Source organism: Somniosus microcephalus, chromosome 3 (assembly GCF_052327205.1).
Source record: "Somniosus microcephalus isolate GS21.2 chromosome 3, FLI_Smic_1.0, whole genome shotgun sequence".
Classification (NCBI taxonomy): domain Eukaryota; kingdom Metazoa; phylum Chordata; class Chondrichthyes; order Squaliformes; family Somniosidae; genus Somniosus; species Somniosus microcephalus.
The window spans coordinates 379,779,862-379,796,714 of record NC_140989.1 but is presented as its reverse complement, the minus strand read 5'-3'; positions in this window follow the sequence as shown (position 1 = coordinate 379,796,714).

Below are 16,853 nucleotides of genomic sequence, written 5' to 3'. Positions count from 1 at the left end.
ATATGAATCCAAGGTTAAATCCCTCCTCTATGCAGACGACCTGGTTCTGCTGTCACCAACTAAAGAGGGTCTACAGCAGAACCTAGACCTGCTGGAGTCGTACTGCCAGACTTGGGCCCTGACAATAAATCCCCAAAAAACCAAAGTCCTTGTGTTCCAGCAAAGATCCAAACATCAGGGACCCAAAATAAATTTCACAGTAGGAACAACCAAAATTGAACAAACCACTAACTACACATACTTGGGCTTAAAAATCAGTTCTACGGGAAACTTCAAACTGGCTGTGAATGAACTGAAAGAGAAAGCAAGAAGGGCTTTCTATGCCATCAAAAAATCAATCCAAATAGAAATCCCAATTAGCATTTGGCTCAAAATTTTCAAATCAGTAATTGAACCAATTGCACTCTATGGCAGTGAGGTATGGGGACCGCTAACTCAACAAGAATTCGCAAAATGGGACAAACACCCAATTGAGATCCTTCATGCAGAATTCTGTAAAAGTATCCTCCGGACTCAAAGGAAAACAGTAAAAAATGCATGCAGGGCGGAACTAGGCCAATATCCATTAATAATCACTATCCAAAAAAGAGCCACCAAATTTTGGAATCACCTACAAATGAGCAACCCCCAATGCTATCACTACGATGCCCTGAAATGCCAAGAGCTGACCATAAAGAAGAATACCCTCAGTCAACTAGTCCTGGGACTCAGTGAAGTAACTACTAACAAATCTAACAATAACCAGCCCCAGGACAGTGACAGGGTAACACAAAGAATTCGACCCAACACAATCGTCGCTAAGCAAAAGGAAAAATATCTGACATATTGGGCAGAAACAACAAAAACCCAAAGCAAACTCAATTGCTACTTGGCTCTAAACAGACAATACAACATAGCTGATTACCTGACCATGGTAAAGGATAACAAACTGAGAAGAAACTTGACAAGGTACAGACTTAGCGAACACAGCCCAGCGATCGAAAAAGGCAGACCAGGCTGCCAAGGGAAGACAGGTTATGCTCTCACTGCAGTCAGGGAGTAGTGGAGACAGAGATGCACTTCCTCACAGCCTGTGGAAAATATCAGGACATCAGGGAGAATTTCTACCAAAAATTCTCACAAATATGCCCTGAATTCAGAAATCTGAATGACAACCAAAAACTCCCATTCCTACTGGGAGAGGAGAGAAGCTGTGTAACACTGGCGGCACGCTATGTTACAGCTTGCCATGAACAGAGGGGCAACCAGTAAATTAAGAAAAGAATATATATAAACAATGTTCATATACTGCATGAATAGAACTGCGTTTATGTGCTCAACCATAAATGTATTTTGATGCTTTGGCAAGATAAGATGTAACTTATCATGCCAATAAAGCGATTTGAATTGTGAATTGTGAATTGTGTGTTGGGGGTGTCACTGGAGATGGTGAGTGTGTGTTGGGGGTGTGACTGGAGATGGTGAGTGTGTGTTGGGGGTGTGACTGCAGATGGTGAGTGTGTGTTGGGGGTGGCTCTGGAGATGGTGAGTGTGTGTTGGGGGAGTGACTTGAGATGGTGAATGTGTGTTGGGCATGTGACTGGAGATGGTGAGTGTGTGTTGGGGGTGTGACTGGTGATGGTGAGTGTGTGTTGGGGGTGTGACTGGAGATGGTGAATGTGTGTTGGGGGTGTGACTGGAGCTGGTGAGTGTGTGTTGGGGGAGTGAATGGAGATGGTGCGTGTGTGTTGGGGGTGTGACTGGAGATGGTGAGTGTGTGTTGGGGGTGTGACTGGAGATGGTGAGTGTGTGTTGCGGTGTGACTGGAGATGGTGAGTGTGTGTTGGGTGTGTGACTGGAGATGGTGAGTGCGCGTTGGGGTGTGACTGGAGATGGTGAGTGTGTGTTGGTGGTGTGACTGGAGATGGTGAGTGTGTGTTGGGGATGTGACTGGAGATGGTGAGTGTGTGTAGGGGGTGTGACTGGAGATTTTGAATGTGTGTTGGGCGTGCGACTGGAGATGGTGAGTGTGTGTTGGGGGTGTGACTGGAGATGGTCAGTGTGTGTTGGGGAGTGACTGGAGATGGTGAGTGTGTTGGGGGTGTGATTGGAGCTGGTGAGTGTGTGTTGGGGGTGTGAATGGAGATGGTGAGTGTGTGTTGGGGGTGTGACTGGAGATGGTGAGTGTGTGTTGGGGGTGTGACTGGAGATGGTCAGTGTGTGTTGGGCGTGTCACTGGAGATGGTGAGTGTGTGTTGGGTGTGTGACTGGAGATGGTTAGTGTGTGTTGGGGGTGTGACTGGAGATGGTGAGTGTGTGTTGGGGGTGTGACTGGAGATGGTGAGTGCGTTTTGGGGGTGTGACTGGAGATGGTGAGTGTGTGTAGGGGGTGTGACTGGAGATTTTGAATGTGTGTTGGGCGTGTGACTGGAGATTGTGAGTGTGTGTTGGGGGTGTGACTGGAGATGGTGAGAGTGTGTTGGGGAGTGACTGGAGATTGTGAGTGTGTTGTGGGTGTGATTGGAGCTGGTGAGTGTGTGTTGGGGGTGTGAATGGAGATGGTGAGTGTGTGTTGGGGGTGTGACTGGAGATGGTGAGTGTGTGTTGGGGCTGTGACTGGAGATGGCGAGTGTGTGTTGGGGGTGTGACTGGAGATGGTGAGTGTGTGTTGCTGTGTGACTGGAGATGGTGAGCGTGTGTTGGGGTATGACTGGAAATGGTGAGCGTGTGTTGAGGGTGTGATTGGAGATGCTGAGCGTGTGTTGGGGGTGTGATTGGAGATGGTGAGCGTGTGTTGGGGGTGTGACTGAAGAAGGTGAGCATGTATTGGGGGCGTGACTGGAGATGGTGAGTGTGTGTTGGGGGTGTGACTGGAGATGGCGAGTGTGTGTTGGGAGTCTGACTGGAGATGGTGAGTGTGTGTTGGGGTGTGAATGGAGATGGTGAGTGTGTGTTGTGGGTGTGACTGGAGATGGTGAGTGTGTGTTGGGTGTGTGACTGGAGATGGTGAGTGTGTGTTGGGGTGTGACTGGAGATGATGAGTGTGTGTTGGGGGTGTGACTGGAGATGGTGAGTGTGTGTTGGGGTGTGACTGGAGATGGTGAGTGTGTGTTGGGGGTGTGACTGGAGATGGTGATTGTGTGTTGGGGGTGTGAATGGAGATGGTGAGTGTGTGTTGCTGTGTGACTGGAGATGGTGAGCGTGTGTTGGGGTGGGACTGGAAATGGTGAGTGTGTGTTGGGGGTGTGACTGGAGATGCTGAGCGTGTGTTGGGGGTGTGATTGGAGATGGTGAGCGTGTGTTGGGGGTGTGACTGGAGATGGTGAGCATGTATTGGGGGTGTGACTGGAGATGGTGAGTATATGTTGGGGTGTGACTGGAGATGGTGAGTGTGTGTTGGGGGTGTGACTGGAGATGGTGAGTGTTTTGGGGGTGTGACTGGAGATGGTGAGTGTGTGTTGGGGGTATGACTGGAGATGGTGAGTGTTTTGGGGGGGTGACTGGAGATGGTGAGTGTGTGTAGGGGGTGTGACTGGAGATTTTGAATGTGTGTTGGGCGTGTGACTGGAGATGGTGAGTGTGTGTTATGGGTGTGACTGAAGATGGTGAGTGTGTGTTGGGGAGTGACTGGAGATGGTGAGTGTGTTGGGGGTGTGATTGGAGCTGGTGAGTGTGTGTTGGGGGTGTGAATGGAGATGGTGAGTGTGTTTTGGTGGTGTGACTGGAGATGGTGAGTGTGTGTTGGGGGTGTGACTGGAGATGGCGAGTGTGTGTTGGGGATGTGACTGGAGATGGTGAGTGTGTTGGGGGTGTGATTGGAGCTGGTGAGTGTGTGTTGGGGTGTGAATGGAGATGGTGAGTGTGTGTTGCTGTGTGACTGGAGATGGTGAGCTTGTGTTGGGGTGTGACTGGAAATGGTGAGCGTGTGTTGGGGGTGTGACTGGAGATGCTGAGCGTGTGTTGGGTGTGTGATTGGAGATGGTGAGCGTGTGTTGGGGGTGTGACTGGAGATGGTGAGCATGTATTGGGGGTGTGACTGGAGATGGTGAGTGTGTGTTGGGGGTGTGACTGGAGATGGCGAGTGTGTGTTGGGGGTGTGACTGGAGATGGTGAGTGTGTGTTGGGGTGTGAATGGAGATGGTGAGTGTGTGTTGGGGGTGTGACTGGAGATGGTGATTGTGTGTTGGGGGTGTGACTGGAGATGGTGTGTGTGTGTTGGGGGTGTGACTGGAGATGGTGAGTGTGTGTTGGGGTTGTGACTGGAGATGGTGAGTGTGTGTTGGGGGTGTGACTGGAGATGGTGAGTGTGTGTTGCGGTTGTGACTGGAGATGGTGAGTGTGTGTTGGGGGTGTGATTGGAGATGGTGAGCGTGAGTTGGGGGTGTGACTGGAGATGGGGAGTGTGTGTTGGGGGTGTGACTGGAGATGGTCAGTGTGTGTTGGGGGTGTGACTGGAGATGGTGAGTGTGTTGGGGGTGTGATTGGAGCTGGTGAGTGTGTGTTGGGGTGTGAATGGAGATGGTGAGTGTGTGTTGCTGTGTGACTGGAGATGGTGAGCTTGTGTTGGGGTGTGACTGGAAATGATGAGCGTGTGTTGGGGGTGTGACTGGAGATGCTGAGCGTGTGTTGGGTGTGTGATTGGAGATGGTGAGCGTGTGTTGGGGGTGTGACTGGAGATGGTGAGCATGTATTGGGGGTGTGACTGGAGATGGTGAGTGTGTGTTGGGGGTGTGACTGGAGATGGCGAGTGTGTGTTGGGGGTGTGACTGGAGATGGTGAGTGTGTGTTGGGGTGTGAATGGAGATGGTGAGTGTGTGTTGGGGGTGTGACTGGAGATGGTGATTGTGTGTTGGGGGTGTGACTGGAGATGGTGTGTGTGTGTTGGGGGTGTGACTGGAGATGGTGAGTGTGTGTTGGGGTTGTGACTGGAGATGGTGAGTGTGTGTTGGGGGTGTGACTGGAGATGGTGAGTGTGTGTTGCGGTTGTGACTGGAGATGGTGAGTGTGTGTTGGGGGTGTGATTGGAGATGGTGAGCGTGAGTTGGGGGTGTGACTGGAGATGGGGAGTGTGTGTTGGGGGTGTGACTGGAGATGGTCAGTGTGTGTTGGGGGTGTCACTGGAGATGGTGAGTGTGTGTTGGGGGTGTGACTGGAGATGGTGAGTGCGTGTTGGGGGTGTGAATGGAGATGGTGAGTGTGTAGCTGATTACCTGACCATGGTAAAGGATAACAAACTGAGAAGAACCTTGACAAGGTACAGACTTAGCGAACATAGCCTAGCGATCGAAAAAGGAAGACACAGGCAGACCAGGCTGCCAAGAGAAGACAGGATATGCTCTCACTGCAGTCAGGGAGTAGTTGAGACAGAGATGCACTTCCTCACAGCCTGTGGAAAATATCAGGGCATCAGAGAGAATTTCTATAAAAAATTCTCACAAATATGCCCTGAATTCAGAAATCTGACTGACAACCAAAAACTCCCATTCCTACTGGGGGAGGAGAGAAGCTGTGTAACACTGGCGGCACACTATGTTACAGCTTGCCATGAACAGAGGGACAACCAGTAAACTAAGACAAGAGTATATATAAACAAGGCAAAAATATATTTATAAACTCAGGGATATACCTGTTTATACACTGTATGAATGGAACCGCGTTTATGTGTTCAACCATAAATGTATTTTGATGCTTTGGCAACATAAGATGTACCTTATCATGCCAATAAAGCGATTTGTATTGAATTGTATTGTATTGTGTGTAGGGGGTGTGACTGGAGATTTTGAATGTTTGTTGGGCGTGTGACTGGAGATGGTGAGTGTGTGTTGGGGGTGTGACTGGAGATGGTGAGTGTGTGCTGGGGAGTGACTGGAGATGGTGAGTGTGTTGGGGGTGTGATTGGAGCTGGTGAGTGTGTGTTGGGGGTGTGAATGGAGATGGTGAGTGTGTGTTGGGGGTATGACTGGAGATGGTGAGTGTGTGTTGGGGGTGTGACTGGAGATAGTGAGTGTGTGTTGGGGTGTGACTGGAGATGGTGAGTGTGTGTTGGGTGTGTCACTGGAGATGGTGAGTGTGTGTTGGGGGTGTGACTGGAGATGGTGAGTGCGTGTTGGGGGTGTGACTGGAGATGGTGAGTGTGTGTAGGGGGTGTGACTGGAGATTTTGAATGTGTGTTGGGCGTGTGACTGGAGATGGTGAGTGTGTGTTGGGGGTTTGAGTGGAGATGGTGAGTGTGTGCTGGGGAGTGACTGGAGATGGTGAGTGTGTTGGGGGTGTGACTGGAGCTGGTGAGTGTGTGTTGGGGGTGTGAATGAAGATGGTGAGTGTGTTTTGGGGGTATGACTGGAGATGGTGAGTGTGTGTTGGGGGTGTGACTGGAGATGGTGAGTGTGTGTTGGGTTGTGACGGGAGATGGTGAGTGTGTGTTGGGGGTGTGACTGGAGATGGTCAGAGTGTGTTGGGGGTGTCACTGGAGATGGTGAGTGTGTGTTGGGGGTGTGACTGGAAATGGTGAGTGTGTGTTGGGGGTGTGACTGGAGATGGTGAGTGTGTGTTGGGGGTGTGACTGGAGATGGTGTGTGTGTGTAGGGGGTGTGACTGGAGATTTTGAATGTGTGTTGGGCGTGTGACTGGAGATGGTGAGTGTGTGTTGGGGGTGTGACTGGAGATGGTGAGCATGTGTTGGGGGTGTGACTGGAGATGGTGAGCGTGTGTTAGAGGTGTGACTGGAGATGGTGAGCGTGTGTTGGGGGTGTGACTGGAGATGGTGAGCGTGTGTTGGGGGTGTGACTGGAGATGGTGAGCGTGTGTTGGGGGTGTGACTGGAGATGGTGAGCGTGTGTTGGGGGTGTGACTGGTGATGGTCAGTGTGTGTTGGGGAGTGACTGGAGATGGTGAGTGTGTTGGGGGTGTGATTGGAGCTGGTGAGTGTGTGTTGGGGGTGTGAATGGAGATGGTGAGTGTGTGTTGGGGGTGTGACTGGAGATGGTGAGTGTGTGTTGGGGTTGTGACTGGAGATGGTGAGTGTGTGTTGGGGGTGTGACTGGAGATGGTGAGTGTGTGTTGGGGTGTGACTGGAGATGGTGAGTGTGTGTTGGGTGTGTGACTGGAGATGGTGTGTGTGTGTTGGGGGTGTGACTGGAGATGGTGAGTGTTTTGGGGGTGTGACTGGAGATGGTGAGTGTGTGTTGGGGGTATGACTGGAGATGGTGAGTGTTTTGGGGAGGTGACTGGAGATGGTGAGTGTGTGTAGGGGGTGTGATTGGAGATTTTGAATGTGTGTTGGGCGTGTGACTGGAGATGGTGAGTGTGTGTTATGGGTGTGACTGAAGATGGTGAGTGTGTGTTGGGGAGTGACTGGAGATGGTGAGTGTGTTGGGGGTGTGATTGGAGCTGGTGAGTGTGTGTTGGGGGTGTGAATGGAGATGGTGAGTGTGTTTTGGTGGTGTGACTGGAGATGGTGAGTGTGTGTTGGGGGTGTGACTGGAGATGGCGAGTGTGTGTTGGGGGTGTGACTGGAGATGGTGAGTGTGTTGGGGGTGTGATTGGAGCTGGTGAGTGTGTGTTGGGGTGTGAATGGAGATGGTGAGTGTGTGTTGCTGTGTGACTGGAGATGGTGAGCTTGTGTTGGGGTGTGACTGGAAATGGTGAGCGTGTGTTGGGGGTGTGACTGGAGATGCTGAGCGTGTGTTGGGTGTGTGATTGGAGATGGTGAGCGTGTGTTGGGGGTGTGACTGGAGATGGTGAGCATGTATTGGGGGTGTGACTGGAGATGGTGAGTGTGTGTTGGGGGTGTGACTGGAGATGGCGAGTGTGTGTTGGGGGTGTGACTGGAGATGGTGAGTGTGTGTTGGGGTGTGAGTGGAGATGGTGAGTGTGTGTTGGGGGTGTGACTGGAGATGGTGATTGTGTGTTGGGGGTGTGACTGGAGATGGTGTGTGTGTGTTGGGGGTGTGACTGGAGATGGTGAGTGTGTGTTGGGGTTGTGACTGGAGATGGTGAGTGTGTGTTGGGGGTGTGACTGGAGATGGTGTGTGTGTGTTGCGGTTGTGACTGGAGATGGTGAGTGTGTGTTGGGGGTGTGACTGGAGATGGTGAGTGTGTGTTGGGGGTGTGACTGGAGATGGTGTGTGTGTGTAGGGGGTGTGACTGGAGATTTTGAATGTGTGTTGGGCGTGTGACTGGAGATGGGGAGTGTGTGTTGGGGGTGTGACTGGAGATGGTGAGCATGTGTTGGGGGTGTGACTGGAGATGGTGAGCATGTGTTAGAGGTGTGACTGGAGATGGTGAGCGTGTGTTGGGGGTGTGACTGGAGATGGTGAGCGTGTGTTGGGGGTGTGACTGGAGATGGTGAGCGTGTGTTGGGGGTGTGACTGGAGATGGTGAGCGTGTGTTGGGGGTGTGACTGGTGATGGTCAGTGTGTGTTGGGGAGTGACTGGAGATGGTGAGTGTGTTGGGGGTGTGATTGGAGCTGGTGAGTGTGTGTTGGGGGTGTGAATGGAGATGGTGAGTGTGTGTTGTGGGTGTGACTGGAGACGGTGAGTGTGTGTTGGGGGTGTGACTGGAGATGGTGAGTGTGTGTTGGGGTTGTGACTGGAGATGGTGAGTGTGTGTTGGGGGTGTGACTGGAGATGGTGAGTGTGTGTTGGGGTGTGACTGGAGATGGTGAGTGTGTGTTGGGTGTGTGACTGGAGATGGTGTGTGTGTGTTGGGGGTGTGACTGGAGATGGTGAGTGTTTTGGGGGTGTGACTGGAGATGGTGAGTGTGTGTCGGGGGTATGACTGGAGATGGTGAGTGTTTTGGGGGGGTGACTGGAGATGGTGAGTGTGTGTAGGGGGTGTGACTGGAGATTTTGAATGTGTGTTGGGCGTGTGACTGGAGATGGTGAGTGTGTGTTATGGGTGTGACTGAAGATGGTGAGTGTGTGTTGGGGAGTGACTGGAGATGGTGAGTGTGTTGGGGGTGTGATTGGAGCTGGTGAGTGTGTGTTGGGGGTGTGAATGGAGATGGTGAGTGTGTTTTGGTGGTGTGACTGGAGATGGTGAGTGTGTGTTGGGGGTGTGACTGGAGATGGCGAGTGTGTGTTGGGGGTGTGACTGGAGATGGTGAGTGTGTTGGGGGTGTGATTGGAGCTGGTGAGTGTGTGTTGGGGTGTGAATGGAGATGGTGAGTGTGTGTTGCTGTGTGACTGGAGATGGTGAGCTTGTGTTGGGGTGTGACTGGAAATGGTGAGCGTGTGTTGGGGGTGTGACTGGAGATGCTGAGCGTGTGTTGGGTGTGTGATTGGAGATGGTGAGCGTGTGTTGGGGGTGTGACTGGAGATGGTGAGCATGTATTGGGGGTGTGACTGGAGATGGTGAGTGTGTGTTGGGGGTGTGACTGGAGATGGCGAGTGTATGTTGGGGGTGTGACTGGAGATGGTGAGTGTGTGTTGGGGTGTGAGTGGAGATGGTGAGTGTGTGTTGGGGGTGTGACTGGAGATGGTGATTGTGTGTTGGGGGTGTGACTGGAGATGGTGTGTGTGTGTTGGGGGTGTGACTGGAGATGGTGAGTGTGTGTTGGGGTTGTGACTGGAGATGGTGAGTGTGTGTTGGGGGTGTGACTGGAGATGGTGAGTGTGTGTTGCGGTTGTGACTGGAGATGGTGAGTGTGTGTTGGGGGTGTGATTGGAGATGGTGAGCGTGAGTTGGGGGTGTGACTGGAGATGGGGAGTGTGTGTTGGGGGTGTGACTGGAGATGGTCAGTGTGTGTTGGGGGTGTGACTGGAGATGGTGAGTGTGTTGGGGGTGTGATTGGAGCTGGTGAGTGTGTGTTGGGGTGTGAATGGAGATGGTGAGTGTGTGTTGCTGTGTGACTGGAGATGGTGAGCTTGTGTTGGGGTGTGACTGGAAATGGTGAGCGTGTGTTGGGGGTGTGACTGGAGATGCTGAGCGTGTGTTGGGTGTGTGATTGGAGATGGTGAGCGTGTGTTGGGGGTGTGACTGGAGATGGTGAGCATGTATTGGGGGTGTGACTGGAGATGGTGAGTGTGTGTTGGGGGTGTGACTGGAGATGGCGAGTGTGTGTTGGGGGTGTGACTGGAGATGGTGAGTATGTGTTGGGGTGTGAATGGAGATGGTGAGTGTGTGTTGGGGGTGTGACTGGAGATGGTGATTGTGTGTTGGGGGTGTGACTGGAGATGGTGTGTGTGTGTTGGGGGTGTGACTGGAGATGGTGAGTGTGTGTTGGGGTTATGACTGGAGATGGTGAGTGTGTGTTGGGGGTGTGACTGGAGATGGTGAGTGTGTGTTGCGGTTGTGACTGGAGATGGTGAGTGTGTGTTGGGGGTGTGATTGGAGATGGTGAGCGTGAGTTGGGGGTGTGACTGGAGATGGGGAGTGTGTGTTGGGGGTGTGACTGGAGATGGTCAGTGTGTGTTGGGGGTGTCACTGGAGATGGTGAGTGTGTGTTGGGGGTGTGACTGGAGATGGTGCGTGCGTGTTGGGGGTGTGAATGGAGATGGTGAGTGTGTAGCTGATTACCTGACCATGGTAAAGGATAACAAACTGAGAAGAACCTTGACAAGGTACAGACTTAGCGAACATAGCCTAGCGATCGAAAAAGGCAGACACAGGCAGACCAGGCTGCCAAGAGAAGACAGGATATGCTCTCACTGCAGTCAGGGAGTAGTTGAGACAGAGATGCACTTCCTCACAGCCTGTGGAAAATATCAGGGCATCAGAGAGAATTTCTATCAAAAATTCTCACAAATATGCCCTGAATTCAGAAATCTGACTGACAACCAAAAACTCCCATTCCTACTGGGGGAGGAGAGAAGCTGTGTAACACTGGCGGCACACTATGTTACAGCTTGCCATGAACAGAGGGACAACCAGTAAACTAAGACAAGAGTATATATAAACAAGGCGAAAATATATTTATAAACTCAGGGATATACCTGTTTATACACTGTATGAATGGAACCGCGTTTATGTGTTCAACCATAAATGTATTTTGATGCTTTGGCAACATAAGATGTACCTTATCATGCCAATAAAGCGATTTGTATTGAATTGTATTGTATTGTGTGTAGGGGGTGTGACTGGAGATTTTGAATGTTTGTTGGGCGTGTGACTGGAGATGGTGAGTGTGTGTTGGGGGTGTGACTGGAGATGGTGAGTGTGTGCTGGGGAGTGACTGGAGATGGTGAGTGTGTTGGGGGTGTGATTGGAGCTGGTGAGTGTGTGTTGGGGGTGTGAATGGAGATGGTGAGTGTGTGTTGGGGGTATGACTGGAGATGGTGAGTGTGTGTTGGGGGTGTGACTGGAGATGGTGAGTGTGTGTTGGGGTGTGACTGGAGATGGTGAGTGTGTGTTGCGGGTGTGACTGGAGATGTACAGTGTTTGTTGGGGGTGTCACTGGAGATGGTGAGTGTGTGTTGGGGGTGTGACTGGAGATGGTGAGCGTGTGTTGGGGGTGTGACTGGAGATGGTGAGTGTGTGTTGAGGGTGTGACTGGAGATGGTGAGTGTGTGTTGGGGTTGTGACTGGAGATGGTGAGTGTGTGTTGGGGGTGTGACTGGAGATGGTGAGTTTGTGTTGGGGTGTGACTGGAGATGGTGAGTGTGTGTTGGGTGTGTGACTGGAGATGGTGAGTGTGTGTTGGGGGTGTGACTGGAGATGGTGAGTGTGTGTTGGGGGTGTGACTGGAGATGGTCAGTGTGTGTTGTGGGTGTCACTGGAGATGGTGAGTGTGTGTTGGGGGTGTGACTGGAGATGGTGAGTGTGTGTTGGGGTGTGACTGGAGATGGCGAGTGTGTGTTGGGGGTGTGACTGGAGATGGTGAGTGTGTTGGGGGTGTGATTGGAGCTGGTGAGTGTGTGTTGGGGTGTGAATGGAGATGGTGAGTGTGTGTTGCTGTGTGACGAGATGGTGAGCTTGTGTTGGGGTGTGACTGGAAATGGTGAGCATGTGTTGGGGGTGTGACTGGAGATGCTGAGCGTGTGTTGGGTGTGTGATTGGAGATGGTGAGCGTGTGTTGGGGTGTGACTGTAGATGGTGAGCATGTATTGGGGTGTGACTGGAGATGGTGAGTGTGTGTTGGGGGTGTGACTGGAGATGGCGAGTGTGTGTTGGGGGTGTGACTGGAGATGGTGAGTGTGTGTTGGGGTGTGAATGGAGATGGTGAGTGTGTGTTGGGGTTGTGACTGGAGATGGTGATTGTGTGTTGGGGGTGTGACTGGAGATGGTGTGTGTGTGTTGGGGTGTGACTGGAGATGGTGAGTGTGTGTTGGGGGTACGACTGGAGATGGTGTGTGTTTGTTGGGTGTATGACTGGAGATGGTGAGCGTGTGTTGGGTGTGTGACTGGAGATGGTGAGTGTGTGTTGGGGGTGTGACTGGAGATGGTGAGTGTGTGTTGGGGGTGTAACTGGAGATGGTGAATGTGTGTTGGGGGTGTGACTGGAGATGGTGAGTGTGTGTTGGGGGTGTCACTGGAGATGGTGAGTGTGTGTTGGGGGTGTGACTGGAGATGGTGAGTGTGTGTTGGGGGTGTGACTGGAGATGGTGAGTGTGTGTCGGGGGTGTGAGTGGAGATTTTGAATGTGTGTTGGGCGTGTGACTGGAGATGGTGAGTGTGTGTTGGGAGTGTGACTGGAGATGGTCAGTGTGTGTTGGGGGTGTCACTGGAGATGGTGAGTCTGTGTTGGGGAGTGACTGGAGATGGTCAGTGTGTGTTGGGGGTGTCACTGGAGATGGTGAGAGTGTGTTGGTATGACTGGAGATGGTGAGTGTGTGTTGCGGGTGTGACTGGGGATGGTGAGTGTGTGTTGGGGGTGTAACTGGAGATGGTGAATGTGTGTTGGGGGTGTGACTGGAGATGGTGAGTGTGTGTTGGGGGTGTGACTGGAGATGGTGAGTGTGTGTTGGGGGTGTAACTGGAGATGGTGAATGTGTGTTGGGGGTGTGACTGGAGATGGTGAGTGTGTGTTGGGGGTGTCACTGGAGATGGTGAGTGTGTGTTGGGGGTGTGACTGGAGATGGTGAGTGTGTGTTGGGGGTGTGACTGGAGATGGTGAGTGTGTGTCGGGGGTGTGAGTGGAGATTTTGAATGTGTGTTGGGCGTGTGACTGGAGATGGTGAGTGTGTGTTGGGGGTGTGACAGGAGATGGTGAGTCTGTGTTGGGGAGTGACTGGAGATGGTGAGTGTGTGTTGGGAGTGTGACTGGAGATGGTCAGTGTGTGTTGGGGGTGTCACTGGAGATGGTGAGTCTGTGTTGGGGAGTGACTGGAGATGGTGAGTGTGTTGGGGGTGTGATTGGAGCTGGTGAGTGTGTGTTGGGGGTGTGAATGGAGATGGTGAGTGTGTGTTGGGGGTATGACTGGAGATGGTGAGTGTGTGTTGGGGGTGTGACTGGAGATGGTGAGTGTGTGTTGGGGTGTGACTGGAGATGGTGAGTGTGTGTTGGGGGTGTGACTGGAGATGGTGAGTTTGTGTTGGGGTGTGACTGGAGATGCTGAGTGTGTGTTGGGGGTGTGACTGGAGATGGTGAGTGTGTGTTGGGGGTGTGACTGGAGATGGTGAGTGTGTGTTGGGAGTGTGACTGGAGATGGTCAGTGTGTGTTGGGGGTGTCACTGGAGATGGTGGGTGTGTGTTGGGAGTGTGACGAGATGGTGAGTGTGTGTTGGGGGTGTGACTGGAGAGGGTGAGTGTGTGTTGGGCGTGTGACTGGAGATGGTGAGTGTGTGTTGGTGGTGTGACTGGAGATGGTCACTGTGTGTTGGGGGTGATACTGGAGATTGTGAGTGTGTGTTCGGGGTGTGACTGGAGATGGTCACTGTGCGTTGGGGGTGATACTGGAGATGGTGAGTGTGTTGCGGGTGTCATTGGAGCTGGTGAGTGTGTGTTGGGGCTGTGAATGGAGATGATGAGTGTGTGTTGGGGGTGTGACTGGAGATGGTGAGTGTGTGTTGGGGGTGTGATTGGAGATGGTGAGTGTGTGTTGGGGTTGTGACTGGAGATGGTGAGTGTGTGTTGGGGGTGTGACTGGAGATGGTGAGTCTGTGTTGGGGTGTGACTGGAGATGGTGAGAGTGTGTTGGAGGTGTGACTGGAGATGGTGAGTGTGTGTTGGGGGTGTGACTGGAGATGGTGAGTGTTTGTTGGGGATGTGACTGGAGATGGTGAGTGTGTGTTGGGGGTATGACTGGAGATGGTGAATGTGTGTTGGGGGTGTGACTGGAGATTTTGAATGTGTGTTGGGCGAGTGACTGGAGATGGTGAGTGTGTGTTGGGGGTGTGACTGGAGATGGTGAGTGTGTGTTGGGGGTGTGACTGGAGATGGTGAGTGTTTGTTGGGGGTGTGACTGGAGATGGTGAGTGTGTGTTGGGGATGTGACTGGAGATGGTGAGTGTGTGTTGGGGGTGTGACTGGAGATGGCGAGTGTGTGTTGGGGGTGTGACTGGAGATTGTGCGTGTGTTGGGGGTGTGATTGGAGCTGGTGGTTGTGTGTTGGGGGTGTGAATGGAGATGGTGAGTGTGTGTTGGGGTGTGACTGGAGATGGTGAGTGTGTGTTGGGGGTGTGACTGGAGATGGTGAGTGTGTTGGGGGTGTGATTGGAGCTGGTGAGTGTGTGTTGGGGTGTGAATGGAGATGGTGAGTGTGTGTTGCTGTGTGACTGGAGATGGTGAGCGTGTGTTGGGGTGTGACTGGAAATGGTGAGCGTGTGTTGGGGGTGTGACTGGAGATGCTGAGCGTGTGTTGGGGGTGTGATTGGAGATGGTGAGTGTGTGTTGGGGGTGTGACTGGAGATGGTGTGCATGTGTTGAGGGTGTGACTGGAGATGGTGTGTGTGTGTTGGGGTATGACTGGAGATGGTGAGCGTGTGTTGTGGGTGTGACTGGAGATGGTGTGTGTGTGTTGGGGGTGTGACTGGAGATGGTGAGTGTGTTGTGTTGGGGCTGTGAATGGAAATGGTGAGCGTGTGTTGGGGGTGTGTCTGGAGATGGTGAGTGTGTGTTGGTGGTGTGACTGGAGATGGTGAGTGTGTGTTGGGGGTGTGAATGTAGATGGTGAGCGTGTGTTGGGGGTGTGACTGGAGATGGTGTGCGTGTGTTAGATGTGTGACTGGAGATGGTGAGCGTGTGTTGGGGGTGTGACTGGAGATGGCCAGTGTGTGTTGGTGTGAATGGAGATGGTGAGCATGTGTTGGGGGTGTGACTGGAGATTGTGAGTGTGTTGGGGGTGTGAGTGGAGATGGTGAGTGTGTGTTGGGGGTGCGACTGGAGATGCTGAGCGTGTGTTGAGGTGTGACTGGAGATGGTGAGTGTGTGTTGGTGTGACTGGAGATGGTGAGTGTGTGTTGGGGGTGTCACTGGAGATGTTGAGTGTGTGTTGGGGCTATGACTGGAGATGGTGAGTTTGTGTTGGTGGTGTGACTGGAGATGGTGAGTGTGTGTTGGGGGTGTGACTGGAGCTGGTGAGTGTGTGTTGGGGGTGTGACTGGAGATGGTGAGTGTGTGTTGAGGGTGTGAAGAGAGGTGAGTGTGTCTTGGTGTGATGAGATGGTGAGCGTGTGTTGGGGGTGTGACTGGAGATGGTGAGTGCGTGTTGGGGTGTGACTGGAGATGCTGAGTGTGTGTTGGGGGTGTGACTGGAGATGGTGAGTGTGTGTTGGGGGTGTGACTGGAGATGGTGAGTGTGTGTTCGGAGTGTGACTGGAGATGGTCAGTGTGTGTTGGGGGTGTCACTGGAGATGGTGAGTGTGTGTTGGGGGTGTGACGAGATGGTGAGTGTGTGTTGGGGGTGTGACTGGAGATGGTGAGTGTGTGTTGGGGGTGTGACTGGAGATGGTGAGTGTGTGTAGGGGGTGTGACAGGAGATTTTGAATGTGTGTTGGGCGTGTGACTGGAGATGGTGAGTGCGTGTTGGGCGTGTGACTGGAGATGGTCACTGTGTGTTGGGGAGTGACTGGAGATGGGGAGTGTGTTGGGGGTGTGATTGGAGCTGGTGAGTGTGTGTTGGGTGTGTGAATGGAGATGATGAGTGTGTGTTGGCGGTGTGACTGGAGATGGTGAGTCTGTGTTGGGGTGTGACTGGAGATGGTGAGTGTGTGTTGGGGTTGTGACTGGAGATGGTGAGTGTGTGTTGGGTGTGTGACTGGAGCTGGTGAGTGTTTGTTGGGGGTGTGACTGGAGATGGTCAGTGTGTGTTGGGGGTGTCACTGGAGATGGTGAGTGTGTGTTGGAGGTGTGACTGGAGATGGTGAGTGTGTGTTGGGGGTGTGACTGGAGATGGTGAGTGTGTGTTGGGGGTGTGACTGGAGATGGTGAGTGTGTGTTGGGGGTGTGACTGGAGATTTTGAATGTGTGTTGGGCGAGTGACTGGAGATGGTGAGTGTGTGTTGGGGGTGTGACTGGAGATGGTGAGTGTGTGTTGGGGCGTGACTGGAGATGGTGAGTGTATTGGGGGTGTGATTGGAGCTGGTGAGTGTGTGTTGGGGGTGTGAATGGAGATGGTGAGTGTGTGTTGGGGGTGTGACTGGAGATGGTGAGCGTGTGTTGGGGGTGTGACTGGAGATGGTGAGTGTGTGTTGGGGGTGTGACTGGAAATGGTGAGTGTGTGTTGGGGGTGTGACTGGAGATGGCGAGTGTGTGTTGGGGGTGTGACTGGAGATTGTGAGTGTGTTGGGGGTGTGATTGGAGCTGGTGAGTGTGTGTTGGGGGTGTGAATGGAGATGGTGAGTGTGTGTTGCTGTGTGACTGGAGATGGTGAGCGTGTGTTGGGGTGTGACTGGAATTGGTGAGCATGTGCTGGGGGTGTGACCTGAGATGCTGAGCGTGTGTTGGGGGTGTGATTGGAGATGGTGAGTGTGTGTTGGGGGTGTGACTGGAGAT